Below are 21,634 nucleotides of genomic sequence, written 5' to 3'. Positions count from 1 at the left end.
GACTGATGAGTACTTTGACTTAATGTAGGACACATCTATTGGGACAAATATATGATGAATGCCCACCCCTCGCCCAGGGCTCAGGGAGTTTGGATGAAGACAAGGCAGAAAGAATTCAAGAGCTGGTGAATGGGGAGGAGTTCTGTGGAACTCTGTTGTTGACATGATATGACATGGCCATTGCACTATGAACTCACAGCAGATATAGTTACCTGTAAGACCTGCCCACAATGGGACCAGCCAAGACCAATCTGTTATGGTTAGGGGATGGTGTTGGGAGGCCTCATCCTTCCCTGAAGAGCTGATGATGCTCATTTTGATTACTGGGGAGGGAATAGTCATTTTCTTTCATAGCACAGCACTGGTAAGTGATAAGAAGAAGAGAGATTACAGCATAAGGGAGGGTAGCATAGGGAGAGAAAAAGAGAGAGAGAGAAGCTACTAACATCTGTGTGCAGTTAACAACATTGAACATATTGATGTTTAGATTTTGTTAAATGTGCTGGCTATTATAAATCCAGCACTCATAAGTCTGAAGCAGGCAGGAGGACCATGAGCTTAGGGCCAGTATAGTCTACATTGAGGCACTGTCTCAAAATTTTACAAGCAAAAACAAACCGACTGAGTAAAAAATTTAAGATGAACAATAACAAAAATTACATAAAGTAAGAGCAAGAAAAACTTTTGTAAAATTACAATGGTAGTGTGCCCATTCAGGAATTTACTGTAACTCAAAATTATTTCAAAAAATTTTGAAGTTATTTTTAAAAAGTTAACTGAATATAAAAAGGCTATTTGATCATGGCATGTTCTATAGATAGATAGATAGATAGATAGATAGATAGATAGATAGATGATAGATAGATAGATAGATAGATAGATAGATAGATAGAGACAGATGTTTCCAATAAGCTGTTTTCAAAAAAGGTTATTGAGGAGGTATTACAGCCTTATCTGTTATTACAAGTAATGCATTTTCAAATTGTGGAAAATTGCAAACAATAATTTACTATAGTAAAATGGTAAAGAGGGAGTTTTTCAAAAACAGACATGAAGTATTAAAAATAATAATTATGATAATTGTGAGCATAAGGAAAAATTTTCTACTTTAAAGTTTAAAAAGCAGCACATACAATAATGTATACCTTTATGCATGTAACATACATGCATTTAGATATCCACATATATATGCATTTAAAGAAAAATTGGAAGGAACTATAAAAAATTTAATATTGGATAGCACTTTATAATACTTTTCAGTTCAATATATTTCTATAGTTCTTAGAGGGGCTAAAAAAATTAATGCAAGAAATCTCTCAAGAATCTTGTATTGTAATATTTGGTGTACAATTTAATAAAAAGCTAGCAAATAAAATTATAATGTCATCTGACTTCAAAGCAAAGACTGGATTTTATCGAACTAGTCCTGACCAAAAAGAGAGAGGATCTTAATTTTCCCAACTTATAAAATATTTTGGTTATGACCTCATTAACTAGAGCAACTTGTTTTTAGGTGAAATTTATGGAAGTAATCAATCAAATTACAAATTACATCAAAAAAGTCTATGAGGTGTGGATGAGTGTGCACAGTGTAAGTGTGCATTAGGGGTAGATTCTGTGAGCTCTATGAAACACCCTGGAGATGTTGGGGAGTGTGTGTGTGTGTGTGTGTGTGTGTGTGTGTGTTGTATTCTGTGTATTCATGTTTACATGTGAATGTGTGGGGTTCATGGGCATGTGAGGTGTGTATAAATGTGTATGAAGTTTAGAGGTTGACCTAAAATATATTCATCAATTATTCTCCACCTTGTTTACTGAGTCTGTCTCTTGCTGAACCTGGAGATCCCCAATACTTCTAGTCTAGCTGATCAGCATTCCATGGGAAACACTTCTGTCTCCACCTCCCAAGCACTAGGGTTACTCATGTATACCACCACATCAGGCATTTACATGGGTGCTGGAGATTCCAGTCCCCCCTCACTCTTGTCTGGCAAACACTTTTCCAAGCAAGAGCACTGGAGACAAAGAACAAGAGGGCTTGCAGCTGGGTATGTGTTAGCCAAGCTGACCAAATAAGAGGAAAGATAGGGCTCTGGGACAAACAACAAAGCTGGTCTTGGCAGGATGGGAATGCCCATCTGAGATTTTCCTGTGGTCTCTCTATGAATTTTCTAACCGCCTCACTAACCAAAGCCCTCCATATGCATTTAACCTTATCTAACAGAGTTCATTCCAACTTGATGCCTGACTTCTATAGGGTCACAGATAGCCTCATGCGCAGTACATGAAAGCCTCTCATTCAGAGTGCTGGATGGCAACATGTCTTTGGATCTCCTCTCATATGAATTCTCCTTGTGTAAGAGCACTCCTCTCTGCTTTTTGCATGCAATAATTTTTGCTTCCTCTCTGCAATTAGCTTTTCTTCAAACCTGCTTTTTTATTTATAATAAGATTTCTTCTTTTAAATTCATCCTTCATTATATGTGAGAATCATTCTCCAAATTCCATGAGACAATGAACTCACCTCCACAGACTCGTAGAACTTTAGTGATCATTGAGAGTTGAGCACCCTAGTTCCTGAATTAAGCCCACCTAAAAGCTCTTAAAAAAAAAAAAAAAAACTTATGTTTCCATACATGGATAGCTGATAAGTTTCACATAACAGAGAAGTTGTGAGTCAAATGTACTTAATTAAATGCTTTTATTTCTCTTTTTGAAAACTTTAGGTAGTCATATTTTGTGTCATACATACTATCTTGATAGAGCAAAACAAGTGTAAAGTTACACTGTTATCAGGGGAGTGATCATGTGTTGTATATCTATTTCCTATGAAGCTTTCCTTCCTGGAGGAAGGATGGGATCTCCTAAGGTTCATAAAATAAATCAATTCACAAAGGCTCTGGAAGCCTTGGAAACTTAGACTGTCCACAAGGCCCCTCCCCAAGTTTCCATAAGCAGTAGCAATTGTGAAGGAGAGGAGACAGAAAGCCAAGCTGCCTGCAAGTTGAACAGGACACTCCAAGGATGGAGTTTTCATGGGGGTGTGCTTATCAGTGATGCAGCTGCCTTTAGGTCATACACTCCTGTACTTAAGCCCTCATCTGTCCTCCTGTTAAGTGACCCCAATATATTCACTGGTTCACTAAGCTAGACTTGGAGGGAATCATTACTCCAGTCTGTCATCAGTGCCCTACCTAAGGTCATAGGTATTTGTTCATGTTCCTTTAGGAAAAGGCACATATGGTACATCATTACTACCCATTTATGACTTTTTTAAGAGTAATGCAGTGAGCTGCATACAAGGATCATAAATGTTTTTGAGGATACTGTATTTCAATTCAGAGAATATAGCTACATGCTCACTCCATCAGAATCATAACCTGATTCTTCTTTGTGCTCCATTAAGATGTTAAAACATTAAACATCCCTGTTTACCAAAAGAGAAAAGGAAAGGCATTTGGGGGTGTACTGACACACTAATAACATCTCAGGCAACTCTGCTGCCTCAAGGAGGTTCATTGCTTTCATCCTCTTGTAAGAAATCCCACGTTGACAATTATAGGCTCATACACATATTTAATTCTCTTTCTTACTTTGGTTCTCCTGATTTTCTTGAAAGTGCCAGATTTGGAACAAAGTATAGTTAATTTGAAGCTGGCTATAGAAATTAGTTTTCCACAGACAAGATGCAAGACAGATACTTGGAGGTGGTGGCACAGGGTGTATGTAGTACTATGAACCCAGTGTGGATTTTGCTGAACTGTAAGTATTCCTAGTCATGTATGTTTTGAGAAAAGAGTAGGTCAGAATGTCAGACACTGGAATGTCAGCTGTGGGAGAAGGGATGTGTCATCCACCTCCTCAGCTACTTCCTACTCGAAGGCAGACAATATATCCCATTCACCAGACAGGTGAGTTCCTGTCTTGATTTGGATTGTTATTAATCCGAATGTTATCATAGTATCCTTCTACCCACTCTTGACCTATGGCTATGACAGTCATATTTTTTTAAGCAAGCAAGAAAATAATTTTTTGAAAATGAAATCTCTTGATGAAGGCAGGGGGTCCTGAAAAAATGAGTGATCACAATGTCATCATTTTAAAACTAATTTGGTCATGCCACATCACTGGTTGAAACATTTCAAGACTTTTTTTTGTTAAACTTGGAATAAGACCCTGGTCTGCTATAGCTTTGCTCCTAAAGACATATCTCCTGGCCCATATGCATTTGCCTTTTTCAAACCCTCTGACTATCACTCCCAGGCTTTGTGTGCCTCAATCTCTCCTCCTGGCATGCTCTTGCCCTCACTCTTCAATTAATACTTGATTCTCATTCTCAAGATCACTTATTCACAAAGATGCTTCCTAATTATTTAATCTAAGTTTCTCATACCCCTTCCACCTCACCTCATTTCACATAACTTCAGCCTCTCTTCAGGTTCTCTGAATGCCACACTGACATAAGTTTCTGTATACTTACTTGGTAATCCTTTCCCAGACTCTGATTGGAATTGACATGTGACATAAAAATGTCACATTTTATTTCCACTTTTATATGTCCATGCTATGGAAAACCTTGTCTACCATTCTTTCATCCTTTTCTTCTTTGGCTACTGACAAGATAGTGAGGACTTTTGTCACTGACAAATAATCTGTTTATTTCATTACTCTAGATCATTGTTCCTTTCCCACAAACTGTATGAGAGTGTATTTCACTATTCACAGCTGTACCCTCTGGGAAGATATCTTTGCACTATGTCTTCCAAAGCTGCCTCAAATACCCCTGAAGGGTATTGCTGTCACTTTAAGCCTTCATCCACACACCATGTCAACCAATGCATAACTGAGTCTGACACTGAGATGGAGAAGCATTGACCCAAGAGTTGCAATGTATATATCTTCCATGGAGCCTGGTGTTCCAGGAGCTGGCCTGGAACACCCAGACAGTGTCTTCCTAGCATAAAGACAATGTGACACAGCATCAGTCAAAGCCTGTCCATAACCAGGATGGATCAAAATATAACAAAAAGGGGTGGAAAGATGACTCAGTGATTCAGGAACTTGCCTACAAAGCCTAATGACCTGGGTTTGATTTCCCAGTGCCCACATAAAGCCAGTTGTACAAAGGGATCCATACATCTGGAGTTAGTATGCAGTGTCTGTGTTCTCTCTCTCTCTCTCTCTCTCTCTCTCTCTCTCTCTATCCTTGCAAATGAATAATTTTTTTTAAATATGACAGGGCTAGAGAGATGGCTTAGCAGTTTAAGGCACTTGTCTGCAAAGCCTAAAGGGTCAGATCTCCAGATCCCATGCAAGCCAGACACAAAAAGGTGAGGCAAGTGCAAGGTCACACATGCCCACCAAGTGGCACAAACATCTGGAGTTTGATTACAGTGGATTAGGCCCTGTTGCACCAATTCTCTCTCTCTCTCTTCCTCCTCTCTCTTTCTCTCTAAAGTAAATATATATATATATATATATATATATATATATATATATATATATATATATACATACAAAGTTCATAATAGCTCACAAAAAGTCAAATAAAATGTAACTTCAACCACATAAATGGCCAGAATCCTCTTATGTCAATGAATGTTAGTACTTCTGTTCCTTAACCATATTGTTACATGAGTCTTGTTTTAAATTAACCACTTCCATACATATAGACAATATACCATGATCATAATCACGTCTCACTACTCTCCCTCCTCTCTCTGCTACTTACCCCCTTCACTGAATCTCTTATTCTTCCCAAGAAGTTTCTCTTCTATTTTGATGTTATCATGTTTTTATTTTCCTATTATGCAGGCCTTGTGTAGGTAGCATTAGCCACTGTGAGGTCATGAATATCAAGGCCTCAAGTCCCTTTTTGGCTTTTGGCTATTGCTATTTTTTTATGTCATAAATCCAAAACTGGCCTTAAACTCACTATGTAGCTTAGTATGACCTCAAACTTCTGATCCTATTGCCTCCACACCCTGTTTTGTGGTGCTAGAGATCAACCCTGGAGCTTTCTGCATGCTAATAAGGATTCTACCAATGGACCTACACCCAGAACCCACAATTGAGCTTTGGTTCACGTATGCTCTCATATGGATTAAGTTAAGATATCCGTTCATAGAATTGTCCCAATTTGTGACAGCATGAAGTACATCAAAAATACTCCAACTCTTGAACTTTTCTTTGAATGTGCTAACAAAACTTAATCCTACAATACACCTTCACTCGATCATCTTCTTGTCGATACACTCCAGGGATGCCAGTGGTAACATTCTCCCTTACTCTTAACAAATACTCAAGGCAAATACGTGCTGCAGATGGAGCTGGTCATGGCTGGCTGAAGGGGATGGACAGCCTTTCCCTGCCTCCCACTCCTGCTCCTCAGGTATACAGTGGGAGAGGATTGTGGTGACCTGGAAAAGCTAACAGGGATGCAGGCAAGGATGAATTACTTGATCAGATGGGCTCATACTGCATTGTTTTTGCCTTTTGGATGACTAATGTTGAAATCACATTATTCTTTTGAAGAATCGAAACAACTAAGCTTATCATACACAGTTCCAGACAAGTGGTCATTTTCTTCTAAACAATTGTCTGTACAATATCATCACAAGATGTTTAACCAAAAGACATATTTCTCTTATTTTGCCATTCATGGCTTGGTCTTATTGCAGAATAGCAGGGCTTGCCTGGTGATTCTCCTCATGGAGCTACATCTCTTGCCATAAGGCATATGACTTTTCCTTGGTCACCCAATATTTGGAACAGAGCACTATAATTAAATATGGACTAGGTTGCCCCCCAAGCTCCAAACTAATGCTATCCTCTTTGCTTCCTTAATTGTTGCAGGTGATATAAGAGAGAACACTTTTTTTGTTTTCATTGAAATGCATATTCTTGGCTGGATAGATGAGTTAGTGGTTAAATGCACTGGCTTGCAAAGCCTGGCAGCCTCGGTCCAATTCCCCAGTACTCACATAAATCCAGAAGCACAAAGTGGAATGCATATTCTGTCAAACCCATAACAAACCCATAAATGGCATCCTAGAAACTTCATTAGTTTGAGGACTCTGAGTCTTCACCGGGCTTATCTTCTGCCCTTTGAAGTGCATGTGCCTTATCAGGAATTCCTGCACACAAGCCATCGATTGGTTGTCCTGCCTGGTCCACATAGTGTTATTGATGCAAGGTAACAACAGTTATATACAGTGTCACATTCAATGAGTTGACCAAGAAGCCCGGATAGCTTCAGGATACAAATAAGACATGAGAGCAGAAGACTTAATATAGCCCTGAGTCAACACTGTAAGTAAATTTTGGGTAAGTAAGAATGTGTGAACAATACACATCTTATATGAATGTGAACTGTTTCTGATAATCTTCCATTATTATCAGAACAAATACAAGTATAGTTCTCAAATCAATGACCACATATCAAATACCTAAAACATTGTCAGTCTGCTCTAAGAAAGATACAAACTTCGTGTAGAAGTTGCACTCAGGTTCTTATTTGATTGAGGTTGTAACATTCAGCATTTAGCCTCAGATCTGTCTAATTTCTTCAGTGGCTATATGGAGACATTACACAGAGACATAATAAAGATATTCCTCCCTGAGTCATGTGTTTAAGTTATATGTACCATTGTGCTTCTAATGTATTCAATACTTCTTAGAGTATGATATTTCTTTTTATTTACTGTCCTGAGGGAGTAAGGAAGGGCAGAGAAAAAGTTTCCATATGTCCTTTCCCATTCTCAAAGCTCTTACTCTGGAAGACAAAAGCCAAATTCAGGCATCACTGTAACTATCAGTTTTAGTATTTCCAGTGAAATACTAGGGAACTAGAAAAATGGCCACTGGGTAGATTAGCAGACACAGTGGACCCACAATAAGTTAAACTTTGATCAGGATGCTACTTGCTATAGAACCCTGTGAGCTGCTAGCGCACAGAATTCTATGATTGCATTTAGGGTCACAGGATATATATGTAAATTCAAACTTTTTGTATCTAATGTACTCATCCAAGTTCATAGTATAAACAAGAATAGCTACACAATTAGCCAGAATCTAGTACAGATGAAAACTGTAAAGCATCTGGTGTAGGGAACTTATTTTAACTATTTCACGATTATGAAAATAGAGCTCCAAATCCACATAAAACCCTTCTAGGCAGAGTATAGCATGTCTCTGCATTCCTGCTTATACATCTCTATTGGAAGGCAAGCCACATCTGATGAAAATGCTTGGTATATGCTTGCAAAGTGTTATGGGTTTCTCTTTTCTAAGAGACCCAGATACCCCTTTAATGAGTGGAGTCCAAATCAAAATTTGACTCAGGTCAAGGGATTATGATGATATATTGATGTGATAACTCAGCCTCTTACTGCCCGTGTGTGTGTGTGTGTGTGTGTGTGTGTGTGTGTGTGTGTGTATTTCTGGCTGTATATGTAAAGCAGTACTCTTGATTGTTGCCCATTTATCTTGCTCATAAGAATGTCAAACCTCAATGGCCATCTCCACAACTTCCTGTAGCTCAAGCCCGCAGTCATTTCCCCTGCCGTCCTTGCCAGTCAGCCATTATTGCCATTATAGATTGCTCTCAGATCTGGCAGGTAAGGGTCACTGCTTGATCTCTATGGCTTGAAAGTAAAGGGCTACGTCTACATGGATATGAGAAAATCCAACTCTGTGACCAACTCACCTAAGAGCATAGCTCCAAAGAACAGCCAGCTTTGAGTTCCTTCAGTAAAATATACCCCAGCCACCACAGATACCTATTGGCCTACCTGTCTCATATGTCCCTCTGGTGTACTGCTGGATTTTGCATTATGTAACCATTTGCCATGTGTACTTCTGTGGCCATCTTTATTCTCTATTTTCCACATTCTAGAAAAACTCATGCAATGCATTAAAATTAGTCAGAGTTCCAAGAGCAAGCCATCTGAACAGGAAGCATGCTCTGTTCTTCTTAGCAGGATTAAATCCCATGAGAAAATGCACCTAACTCAATTCTTTCTTTTGTATCATTTCCCAGCCCCTTCAATGAAGTACTTCAATTTCCAACTGTGACATGTCCTTATCTTCTGATGATTCATGCTACAAAATTCTGACAATTCCTTTCCTATACTATGTTTGCTTTCTGATATCATGGCCAACACATCTCCTGGGTTTTGCTTGGATGTAATCCTTCTTAAATGCCTGACATTGAAGACAGAACAGGCATGTGTGGGGTTAGGTACATACTGCTTTACAGAGAGAGGCTTTTCCAACCTTTTTCAGCATAAAGGGGAAGGGCAACCCATCTCTAATAATCTCTGAAAGTTTATGAGTCTGGACAGCCAACTTCAGAGGAACCCATGCAATGTGCCCAGTCTGTACGTCAAAGAAACAGGTGTTTCCAACCAGCCTGTGTTGAGCATTCAAATGTTTCTTTTTATTTTATTTATTTATTTGAGAGAAAAAGACAGAGAGAGGGAGAAAGAGAGAGAGAGAAGGTGGGGGCGAATGAGCACACCCAAGGCCTCCAGCCACTTCAAACGAACTCCAGATGTGTGCCCCCACTTGTGCATCTGGCTAACGTGCATCCTGGAGCATGGAACTGGGATCCTTTGGCTTTGAAGGCAAATGCCTTAACTGCTAAACCATCTCTCAAGCCCATCAAATGTTTCTTAAGTTCAGTCACTAAGTACTAGGTTCTCAGTCTGCTACTTGGTTTTGTTTGTTCCTGTAAAGAGGCTCTTGTCACTTCAGAAGCTATGAAGAGACCATCTGCTTATTAAAAGCCCTTGGTTTCTCAGTACCTGTTCTCCTGGTGTCAGTACAGTCAGTCATGACCATGTAACATTGTTCTCCTTACAGGCATTGTTTTACCTACATATATCAAATTCTGATGCCAGGATCTAAAAGTTTCTATCCATCAGCATAAGTTTTCTCAGGTGAATATCTGTGAAATTTATAGCAAGTAGGCTTCCACCTTCAACCAGAACTAGGAAAGCTGCACATACATGAAGAAGCCACCCTAGGTGCTAGATGAGTGAGAAAGACAGTCCTAAAACGCCGGCTTCCTACTCCATTCTTGGACTGCGTTCAGTATCACATGTCACTTGTGTTTTATAAGAAGCAGATTTAAGGGCTGGAGAGATGGCTTAGCGGTTAAACGCTTGCCTGTGAAGCCTAAGGACCCCGGTTCGAGGCTCAACTACCCAGGACCCACGTTAGCCAGATGCACAAGGAGGCGCAATGCATCTGGAGTTCGTTTGCAGTGGCTGGAGGCCCTGGCGTGCCCATTCTCTCTCTGTGTCTGTTTGCCTCTTTCTCTGTCTGTTGCTCTCAAATAAATAAACAATTTAAAAAAATTTTTTAAAAAAAGAAGCAGATTTAAAAAGAATGGCTGGGACATATACAAGATGTGTCAGATAAAGAAGATGGAGCAGAAGAGAGCCACGCCGGAATGTAAGAAAAACTTCCTGACAGTCTTGAAGATAAGAAGAAAGAAAGGAATCAGTGACAGATTGAGATTAAAGTATAATTTTAGAAAAGAGTTGTCTTGGGTCAAAATCACCTATCAGATTTATTCCATATGTCACTGGACTGTTTATGGATTCATAGCCCCAAGAGTTTTTATTACTGGTTAGGAGAAAACTAGAGGAAGTGTTCTGAGAGTAGAAGCAGTGTGCTTGCAAGGAGCAGCAGTGTGGTTGTGGTCAGCAATGCATTCCACCTCAGATTCTAAATGTGTGTGCCCACACTGCGTCCCTTGTGTTTTAAAAGGGCTGCATCTTCTTTCGAACCAGGTTTGGTCAGTAGGGAAAACTTGGTGTGAAACAATGTACCCTGACCTCAGGTCACTCAATTCCACCCTCATCAGCTGGCCCACAACAACCTTCTGCATTCCATTCAATCTCACACACTGCGCTTCTGGGCATCGTTCTAACTGTAGTGCACATAGGGGCTCCTGTATTTTTTTTTTCTACAAATTCACACAGACCTTAAAGATACTTTGTTTATAAATGAAGACCTTTATGTATTTTCTTTCTATTTGAATGCACATTCACATTATATAACTCAGGCTGACCTTGAAATTGCATTCCTCCTGCCTCTTCTTCCTGAATGCTTGTATTACAGGTAGGTGCCAACACATTCAATGCTACAGGATTGCTCCCCCACACCCCAGGGACTGAGACACCTTTTTAATGAATGGATTCTAGATCTAAAAACTTATTCTGTGTATGATGGCAACTCTCTGATGGTCAGCCTGATAGAATTTAGAAACACTGAGGGAATGAACTTCTGGACATGTTTGTGACGGATTTTCTACATCAGGTTAATAGGAGTCAGAGGACCACCCCAACTATGGAAAGTGCCATCCCATGGTCCCATTCTGTTCTGAATGAAAAGGAGAAAGCTAGCTGAGTAGCAGTATTCATTACTATGCTTCCTCATCATTGACTCATGTGACCAGCTGCCTCACACTTCCCTGTCGTGAAGGGCTATAACCTTGATATGTAAACTGAAATAAACCCTTCTTTTTTCTAAATAAAATTTTATTTGTTATTTGAGAGAGAGACAGATAAAAAGAGAGAAAGAGATATGGAATAGGTGTGCCAGAGCCTCTAGCCACTTCAAATGAACTCCAGAAGTACATACCACCTTATGCATCTGGCTTACATGGGAATTGAACCTGGGTCCTTAAGCTTCTTAAATAAGTGCCTTAACCATTATGCTATCTCTCTAGCCCCCCTTTTAAAAAAATATTTATTTATTTGTAAGCAGAGAGAGAAACAGAGAAAGAGGAGAGAGACAGTCAGAGAGAATGAGTGCACCAGGGCCTCTAGCTACTTCAAACAAACTCCAGACACATGTGCCACTTTGTGCATCTGGCTTTTTATGTGGGCACTAGGGTATCAAACCCAGGTCACTAGCCTTTGTAAGCAAATACCTTAACTGCTGATCCATCTCTCCAGCCCTCCTTCTTTTCTTAAATTGTTTCTTTTCAGGTATTTGGTAAGGAAAATAAGAAAGTAAATAATACAATCAGCAAGATAAAATATATCTCATTCAACTTGACAACATGATTCCCATCTGTCACGACCACTTTCTCTATCATGATTTTTTAAAATTTATTTAATTTAATTTATTTATTTGAGAGCTACAGAGAGAGAGAGAGAGAAAGAAAGAGAGAGAGAGAGAATGGGCACACCAGGGCTTCCAGCCACTGCAAATGAACTCCAGTTGCATGTGCCACCTTGTGCATCTGCTTATGTGGGTACTGGGCAATCAAACCTGGGTCCTTAGGCTTCTCAGGCAAGAACCTTAACCTCTAAGCCATCTCTCAAGCCCCAGAAGCTATTTCTTAATAGCAATAATGAACATATAATGAGTAACATTTTGGGCTTCACTCGTAATCTATAATAACTACAGTGAGAAGCTTATGAACTTCCTTTGCTTTGTTCTGCTCTTTGACAGTGTTCCCACGTATGTGTCCAGTGACACATGGATATATTGCATAAAATGCTCTGTCCCATCTATTAGAGATTTTGAGTTTGTTTATTCATCCATGTTTTTATTTGTTAAGTTAAATATGTATTTGAATGGTGCTTATATTTATGTGAGCACAGTGTGTATAAGGGTGTTGCATGCATGTGTGTGATTGTGTGTTTGGAAGCCAAGGTTGATGTCATACATCTTCCTCAGGTACACTACACCTTACTCTTTCACTTAGGGCCTCTCACTGAACCTAGAGCTCACTGATTTGGCAAGTCAGGCTAGCCAGCAATGACTTGTCTCTTCCTCTCCAACACTGGGATTATAAGTACATACTGCCCTGCAGGCATTATTATGTGGATTTTGGGGCTCTGAACTCAGGCACTCAAGTTTGCAAGGCAAGTGATTTACCATGTGAACCATCACCCAAGCCCATTTTTATTTATTTCATGTTTATTTAGTATGTCATGTATATTTACTGTATTGTACATATATTTAATATATTTATCTTGATTATAGATATTTATTTAACTTATTTTAAAACTATATTTATTGGTTTATCAGAGAGAGAGAAAGAGAGGGAGAGAGAGCATGGTCATACCAGGGATCATACCAGGGCTTTTACAGTTACAAACAAACTGATGCATGCCACTTTGTGAATCTAGCTTGATGTGATTCTGGAGAATTGAATCTGGACCAACAAGGTTTGTAATCAAACATCTTTAACTACTGAGCCATCTCTCCATGCCCTACTTATATTTTATTTTTAGAAACTTTAAACAAATTAGTCAGAAAATAGGAAGGATAAAGCAAAATTAGACAAGAAACTTCACTAAAAGATTATGTGTGTATAATATGAATTTTATAAATATTTATTATACATATATGATATATTATATCTATAAGCTATATGCATGTAAGTATGTATACTATATGTAATACATATATATTTATGCACACATTTGTGTATATAAACACACATACCCATATATATCAATACACACACCCTTATCTATTTTCTTTTACTAATCTCTATGTATGTATAATTCAGGTATCATGACATAAAAAGAGGAATGATTTCTTAGAAAAAATCTCTATAATTATCATAACAACAATAATGGACCAGATCCATGTGGAAAAATATTCACTGTATCAGAACATATAATGTCAGAGTTTGTTGTAAAGGAAGGAATGAAGATGGGTTAAATGGATCACTGGCTGAGTGGCTGAACAGTATGATTGTTACTCAAAGGCAACAAAGAGAAGCTGTTTCCAGGCTGTGTTTATTCCTCCAAGGTAATACTTTAAATTACCCCTTAGAAACTTTGCAGACAGGTATTGCTATAAACAAGGGCCACTTGGGGAACACCCATGGGGATTCCCCTGTAAGAGGTCCAGAGAATCATTTCCATCCCACAGAAGCACCATATCAGTGCATCCATCCTCACATGCTTAAACAGTGTGCACAACCAGATTTCAAAATAAGCAGAATTAACATTCTTGACTCTCAGCCCACATCTGTGTGCTCACCATGAGATCACACCTTCCTTTGGGGACTGGCATTTGTGGGGTGTAGGGGACCACAGGCTTACTGGAGCAGCAAATGGCACAGAGAACCATGTGGCAGACCTGTCCAGATAACTGCAAGATGTAAAATGCATCTGGATGTATTAGGAACACTTTAGGGAGGAGTTGTTCTAAGTATGACAATAACTTCAGGGAGACAGCTTTCCCTGAGTTCAAATCTTGGCTTTCTCTCTATCTGGTAGAACCGAATGCTTACTGCAGAAATTTTAGTTATGTCATCCTGTGTCAAACAGAGAAAACAAAACCAAGGATTTTAGTGCTAACCTTAAATAAAGAGCTAGTGAACATAAAATATTTAGTAAGTAGGAAACAACATGTTCTAGTTTTGAAAATGTTATATAAAATGTGGGAAGTACAGTTTTATTTACATTTACCTTCCCAAAGCCCTGTATGATGCCAGGCATACCATAGGCATTGCATGAATGTTGTTTGAATGGATGATTTCAACTGTAGGTTGAGCTAGGTCTATTAAGACAGTTACTAATGCTTATAGGCTGGTGTGATTGCATGTTTATGTCCCAAGATGTCTGAGTGTTGGCTTCCTCACATTGGAAATGGAATAAATGAGCCCACTTGTTTTAAGCCTCTACTTCACTGGGCAGATAGAAGTCTGAAATGATATGTCTGTGAGAGCCTTCTGTAAAATCTAAACTACTATAGAAGGTTTTGTTATGTAAAGGGCATTCTGCTTACGGGAATGGTTAGCAAATTATCTCTAAATTATTAATTTTTATCTTTCAGTAGAGTTAATTTTCAAAAGCAGGCAGTCATAAATGTCTCTAGCCCCTCATTGGAGAGTGCTGCTTCCTAGGTAAAATCTATATTTCAGGATGACATACAAGGAGAAATCATCTTGCTTTGGTGTATACATATCTTGGCTCATGACCATCTTCCTTCCTGGCAGAAAGTATGGCTTATATGATTGCTCAATATGCCAAACCAAAACAAGGCAGAGATCTGTGAATGTGTGTCTGGGGAGAGTTTCTGTCACAGTTGTCTATGTTGGGATCAAACAAACCACAGAGATGTTACATTCTCCTCTCTACACCTACATCTGTGCTTTATGAATACTAGCAAATATATTCTTACTTCATTGGTATTAGTCAGTCACCAGACGCCTTAGGCCAAGAGCCCAGAAAGAAAATCGATTATTACTCACTCCAGGGTGCAGCTATGGCATATTCACTTCTTTACGTGTGAAGTCGAAGATGCACAAAAGCAAAGAAAATCATGCTCAATCAGGCTGGATACCACTGGAGTACAGGACAGTCCTTGCTGATTGCTTATCTCCACCACCTTTTAGCACATTGATGGCAACTTAGAGGAACCCATTGAAAATATTTATGCTGATCGTATGAATAAACTAGTAAATAAATGAATGTTTCATATAAGAGAATCATATCATAAACTTGCTAGAAATTCAGTTCATATCACACCATCATGCATGTCCATTTACTTGCAATGAACAATCAAAGACATGCAATGGAGTAGGACACTGGATGCTAAAAGATGTAGTTAGGTGACTCAGGATCAATGATAATTATTTCTTATAGATAGAATGTAGTACATATGACAAAGCTCAAAATTGTTATTGTAGATAAAAATGTATAAAATTGAGATGTAAAGATGGCTTTAAGGATAAAACACTTGCTTGCAAAACCAAAGAACTTAGGTTTGATACCCCAGGACCCATGTAACCCTGATTCACAAGGTGGCACATGCATCTGGAGTTCATTTGCCAAAGGCCCTGGCGTGCCCATTATCTCTCTCTCTATCTGGCTCTTCCTTTTTCTCTCTCTCTCTCTCTCTCTCTCTCTCTCTGTCTCAAATAAATAAAATAATTTTTTTTTTGTTTTTTTTTTGAAGTAGGGTCTCACTCTGGTCCAGGCTGACCTGGAATTAACTCTGTAGTCTCAGGGTGGCCTTGAACTCATGACGGTCCTCCTACCTCTGCCTCCCAAGTGCTGGGATTAAAGGCGTGCGCCACCATGCCCAGCTCTTAAATGTTTTTTAAATCTTCCTTAGGCCATCTGTCTTTATTCCAGCTCTTAGCTATTATACATTGAGTCACTATAAACATGGTTGAGCAAATCTCTCTGGACTGAGGCTTGAAGGTTTTAAGGTACATGCACAGTAAGGTAATAACTGGGGCTTTGATAACTCTATAGTCAGCTTTAGGAGTCCACATATTGCTTTCCAAAGTGGTTGTACCATCTTCCATTCCTACCAACAGTGGATGAGGGTTCCAATTTCTCCAAACCCTTGCCAGCATTTATATTCATTTGATTTTTTGATGTTTACTATACTTACTTTGGCAAGGTGGAATCTTATAGTTATTTTAATTTGCATTTCCCTGATTATTAGGGATAATGAACATTTTCTTAAGTGTTTGCCATTTGTATTTCTTCCTCTGTGAACGGCCTGTCTAGCTCTTTGCTCCATTTTGTGAGTGGGTTGTTTGACTTTTTATTGTTTAGGATTTTTGAGTTCTTTGCAGATTCTAGAGATCAGGCCTCTGTCAGTTGGATATTCAGCAAATATTTTCTCCCATTCTTTGGCTAATCTATTAGCTTTGCTTATTTTATGTTTGTCTGTGAAGAAACTCTTCAGCTTCATGTGATCCCATTGGTTGAGTGACTGTTTAAGATCCTGTGCTACTGGGGTTTTGTTCAGAAGTCTTTTTTTCATTCCTGTATCATGGAAAGTTCCATCTATACTTTCTTCCAGTAGTACCTGAGTTTCTGGTTTTATTTTGAGATCTTTGATCCATTTAGACTTGAGTGTTTTGCATGACACGATGTGTGGATCAAGTTTCAGTTTCCTGCATATTCTTATCCAGTTTGTCCAGCACCATTTGTTGAAGATGCTGTCTTTTTCCCAACCTATATTGTTAGGGCCTTTGTTAAATATCAAGTAGCTGTAGTGGCTTGACTGGGTCCTCAATTATATTTCATTGGTCTGTACTCCTGTTTTTATGCCAGTACCAGGCTATTTTTATTAGTATGGCTTTGTAATATAGCTTTAGATCAGATATAGTGATGCCTCCAGAGGTATTTCTTTTGCTGAGAATATGCTTGGATATCCAAGGCCTTCTGCCTTTCCATATGAATTTTGAAATCATTTTTTTCTATCTCTGTGAAGAACAATGTTGGCACTTAATTGGAATTATATTAAATCTGTATATTGCTTTGGTAGGATTGCCATTTTCATAATGTTAATTCTGCCTAATCAGGAGCATGGTGGGTCTTTCCATTTTCTCAAGTCCTCCTCAATTTCTTTTTTTTTTTAAATTATTTATTTATTTATTTGAGAGTGACAGACACAGAGAGAAAGACAGATAGAGGGAGAGAGAGAGAATGGGCGCACCAGGGCTTCCAGCCTCTGCAAACGAACTCCAGACACGTGCGCCCCCTTGTGCATCTGGCTAACGTGGGACCTGGGGAACCAAGCCTCGAACCGGGGTCCTTAGGCTTCACAGGAAAGCGCTTAACCACTAAGCCCTCTCTCCAGCCCCCTCCTCAATTTCTTTTTTGAGTGTTTTTCTGTTTTCTTTGTATAGATCTTTCACTTCCTTTGGTAACATTATTTCAAAGTATTTTATTTATTTATTTTTGTTGCCATTAAAAATGGGACCATATACCTTATTTCTTTCTCTGTATCTTTATTATTTGCATGTAGAAAGGCTACTGACTTTTGTGCATTGATTTTTGTATCCTGCTACTTTGCTAAAGGAGTTAATCACCTTCAAGAGTTTACTAGAAGAATGGGTAAGTAAGATGTGGTATATCTCCACAATGGAATTCTTCACAGCAGTAAGAAAGAAAAAGACACAATGAAATTTGAAGATAAATGATTGAACCTGGAATAAATCATTCTCAGTGAACTTACCCAATCACAGAAAGATAATCGCCACATAGTCTCACTCATCTACAGGACCTAACCTGAATCTACCTAAGATGCCAACATACCCAGCACGTATCTCAAGGACCGGACAATAGGGTGGGTGAGGGTGAAGAGGGAGGGGAGGGCAAAAGAAGGGGTAGGGGACACAAATCTGGGCACAAATGGCAATGGTACCATAAAATTCTACATCTTAAAAGGTAGACCAAATGGTTGAACTTTCACCAGGCCCTTAGAGGGAACACTGGGGTCACAAGGCATTGGAGAGAGTATGATGACTGACCTTAATCTTCTAAAGCTTCTCTCTTTCTCTCTCTCTCTCTCTTCTCTCTAACTCTTTTATATTACTCATCTTTTTCTTCCTTCTTTTCATGGGCACTGACCTGTAACTCCCAGTACCAGCAGGTGGCTATCATCCACAATGAGTTTTTGGTCAGAGAAACCTACAAGGTACCCTCAAAGAATGATAGATTTCTACCAGAGTACTTGATGACTCACCAAAGGTTAGTGGTAAGATCCTACTGCTGAAGACAGCATATGTGGTTGACACATAACATAGTGACATGGGTGGAAGCTGGAAGAGAGTCAGTCCCCAGACCATCAGTGAGTCTAGTGCCAGAGGTGCTACATGGGCAACTGGGGGAAAATGGCCAATATCTCTCCAAGCAATTCATGATCTAACCTACTTAGCAGCAAATTACCTGTTGTGATGCCCACACAAGTGCAATAGTGGCGCACAGCCATGATGGGAAACCAACTCTCTTGATTTGGCTAACTGATCTGCTCAGTGGAATGGAACCCATAGCTAGAGCTTGGAACAAATCAGAACCATATCCAAAAATGAGCCTGCCTTGCCAGGCATGGTGGCGCACACCTTTAATCCCAGCACTCGGGAGGCAGAGGTAGGAGAATTGCCATGAGTTCAAGGCCACCCTGACACTCCAAAGTGAATTCCAGGTCAGCCTGGGCTAGAGTGAGACCCTGCCTCAAAAAGCCAAAAAAAAAAAAAAAAAAAAAAAAGAGCCTGCTCTCCATTATCAAGCTACCACCAATCTTGGGCTACAAGGGGGCCTATGCCTACTAAATTCTCTATAAAAAAATAAGCGTTATCCTATTTATCTGCTGCTAACTTTACTCTCTGTTGGAGAATCTGCTTCTCTTTTTCAGATAGATGCAGATCTTAAGGAAACAACCACCCCATCATACCTCAAAAGGGCCCCAGCTGAAACTAAGAATAATTGGAGAAACAAGCAAGGGTGCTGTGTTCTGGTGAACCTGGTACCAGCACAAGCAAGGAGCTCGACACAGAGAACAATCAACTCCTACCAAATCAGGTATCCAGAGACACCGAGGCTCCCAAGACCTCATCAGTGAAGCAAAACTAAAATGAATCCAACATGGCTCAGGGAAATTTGCAGAGGAGGGGGAGGAAAGAATGTCAGAGCCATACATTGGGTCATGATACACAGAGGCATTTCGTCCTACCATAACTGAGGGCTAACTCCACAATGCATGACCCATATACCTCAACAAGGAGGGGCCCGGGATGGGGGGAGTACATGGAAGAGGCTAACAATGGTACCAACTTAACTGTATTCACTGAGCACAAAACTAATTAATAAAAATAAAAATAAAATTAAAATAAAGAAGAAGCCTAGAAGCTACAGAGAACTCAAGACTAAATAAGACTACCAATAGGCCTTCTATGACTCAGGGAACATTGCAGAAGATGGTGTGGAAAGTTGATTGTAAGAGCCACTGAGTGGGTAGGAAATCCCTGAGGCATGGTCCCTGCTCCCACTCCTACCCCACTGGGAATAACTGAGACCTTCATGACCCCACCCTTGAGGAGAGCCCTCAGGGTAAAGGGAGTCACTGTAGCTGTGGCATGAATATGAATATATATTCAGGAGTCCCAATACTCAACAACAACAAAATCTCAATACTAAGGGAGATTTCTACCATGCCCTCCAAAGTTCAAAGACCATTGAGGACAAAAGGGTAGAAAGAATGGAAGAGCCTCAGGGTGCACAGTGATCTTTTTGGTTGCTGTCTTTCCTGCCATGAATGAGTGGTGTGTTCATGATCCACAGTAGTTACCAATACCCCCTTAGAACCAGCATGGTTCTGAGTCCATTAACATTTTAACATGTAGGGCAGAGGAAGACAAAAAGAAAGACAACAGAAGAGCAGAAAGACTACCTTGAAAGACGAGGGCCCTCAGAAGGAAGATGGGTGAGAGGGGAGAAAAAAAAATTAAGTAAAGGGATGCAGATATGATAAAATTATTGCATGTTCACATATTACATTTCTCATGTTAAAAGAAAGAAAAGAAAACCTGTAGCACAGGGAATTACATTCCAATGTGAATTCTGGAGGAACATATTCAAATCATAGATATTACATGACTCATCAAGTGGAAAGATGAGATTGGAATATGATTGTGTCATTCTAATTTAGCCCTTCTTCAGTATGTAAGTAAGAATGAATTTGAATCTCTGCTATTCATTGCCTATAATTTTATGTCTAAAATAAGGTACATTTTGAAAAATCTCTATAACTTAATCAAAGACTACATGCTTTATTCTTTACATATGTAGAACTTATGCTAAACAACATTTTTAAATACATGCCTGTAACTAGAAATGCTATATCACTTTTTTGTAAATTAGATTTAAATTGGAAAAAACATAAAGAAACATAATTTGAATATTTTTGGGTTACTAGTCCTAAATATGCCTGGAAATTTGCTGAAATTCTGAAATGCAGTTGTATAATATATGTTGAAATACTTATTTTAAAGTTATTTACACCAGCTTGTGTTTTCAAGGTAAAAAAAAAAATAAAATCTAGAAGTCATTTGTACCAGTTTGTGTTTTAAAGGTTAAAAACAATCCAGATATATCAACCAAATACTAGGTTCTATAAAGTAAATAACATCCTAATAAGGAGAGATTATATGATGAAACATTAATTACTAACCGAGGGGTGATAAAAATAACGAGAGTGCCCACTGGACTTGTGAAAAGTGATAAATTTTAAATATTTTACAAAATTCTGTGAGCTTATCTTTCAAACACCAATTAAAATAACTGAATACCAAATGTAAGCAAACAACCTCCCTTTTATTGACCTATTACTGAGGATAATGAGTGCTTCCTTACCTCAATCATCTTCAAAATTCTCCTACAATGTGCCTCTCTATATACATTCATCGTTCTGACTGCAGAATCACAAATAAAAATGCAGATAAGAAAAAAAAGTCTTCCTTAGGATTTCACAAATTTATGACTCCTTCAAGAACTTCCTAGGATATGTTGTATGAAGAAATGCTTTTCTGTTTTTGCCTCTAGTGCTTATACTGATTATAAATTTCATCATGTACCTATATACATTTTACTTTTAAATTCTTTATGGTAAGAAAAACTTACCACATAATTCTTACTCTCTTAATTATTTTACACATACAGTTTAGTAATGCAAAATATATCCATGCTGCCATAACCAATCATATTTTCCATTGTGCAGAATTGAAACCCTATAACCTGCTGAGCTACCATTTCCAATGTCCCTCCTCTTCCTCAAGAGTCTGACAACCGGGCTGGAGAGATGGCTTAGCGGTTAAGCGCTTGTCTGTGAAGCCAAAGGACCCCAGATT

This window comes from Jaculus jaculus, chromosome 5 (genome assembly GCF_020740685.1).
Source record: "Jaculus jaculus isolate mJacJac1 chromosome 5, mJacJac1.mat.Y.cur, whole genome shotgun sequence".
Lineage (NCBI taxonomy): Eukaryota > Metazoa > Chordata > Mammalia > Rodentia > Dipodidae > Jaculus > Jaculus jaculus.
This window is presented reverse-complemented; position numbering follows the sequence as displayed.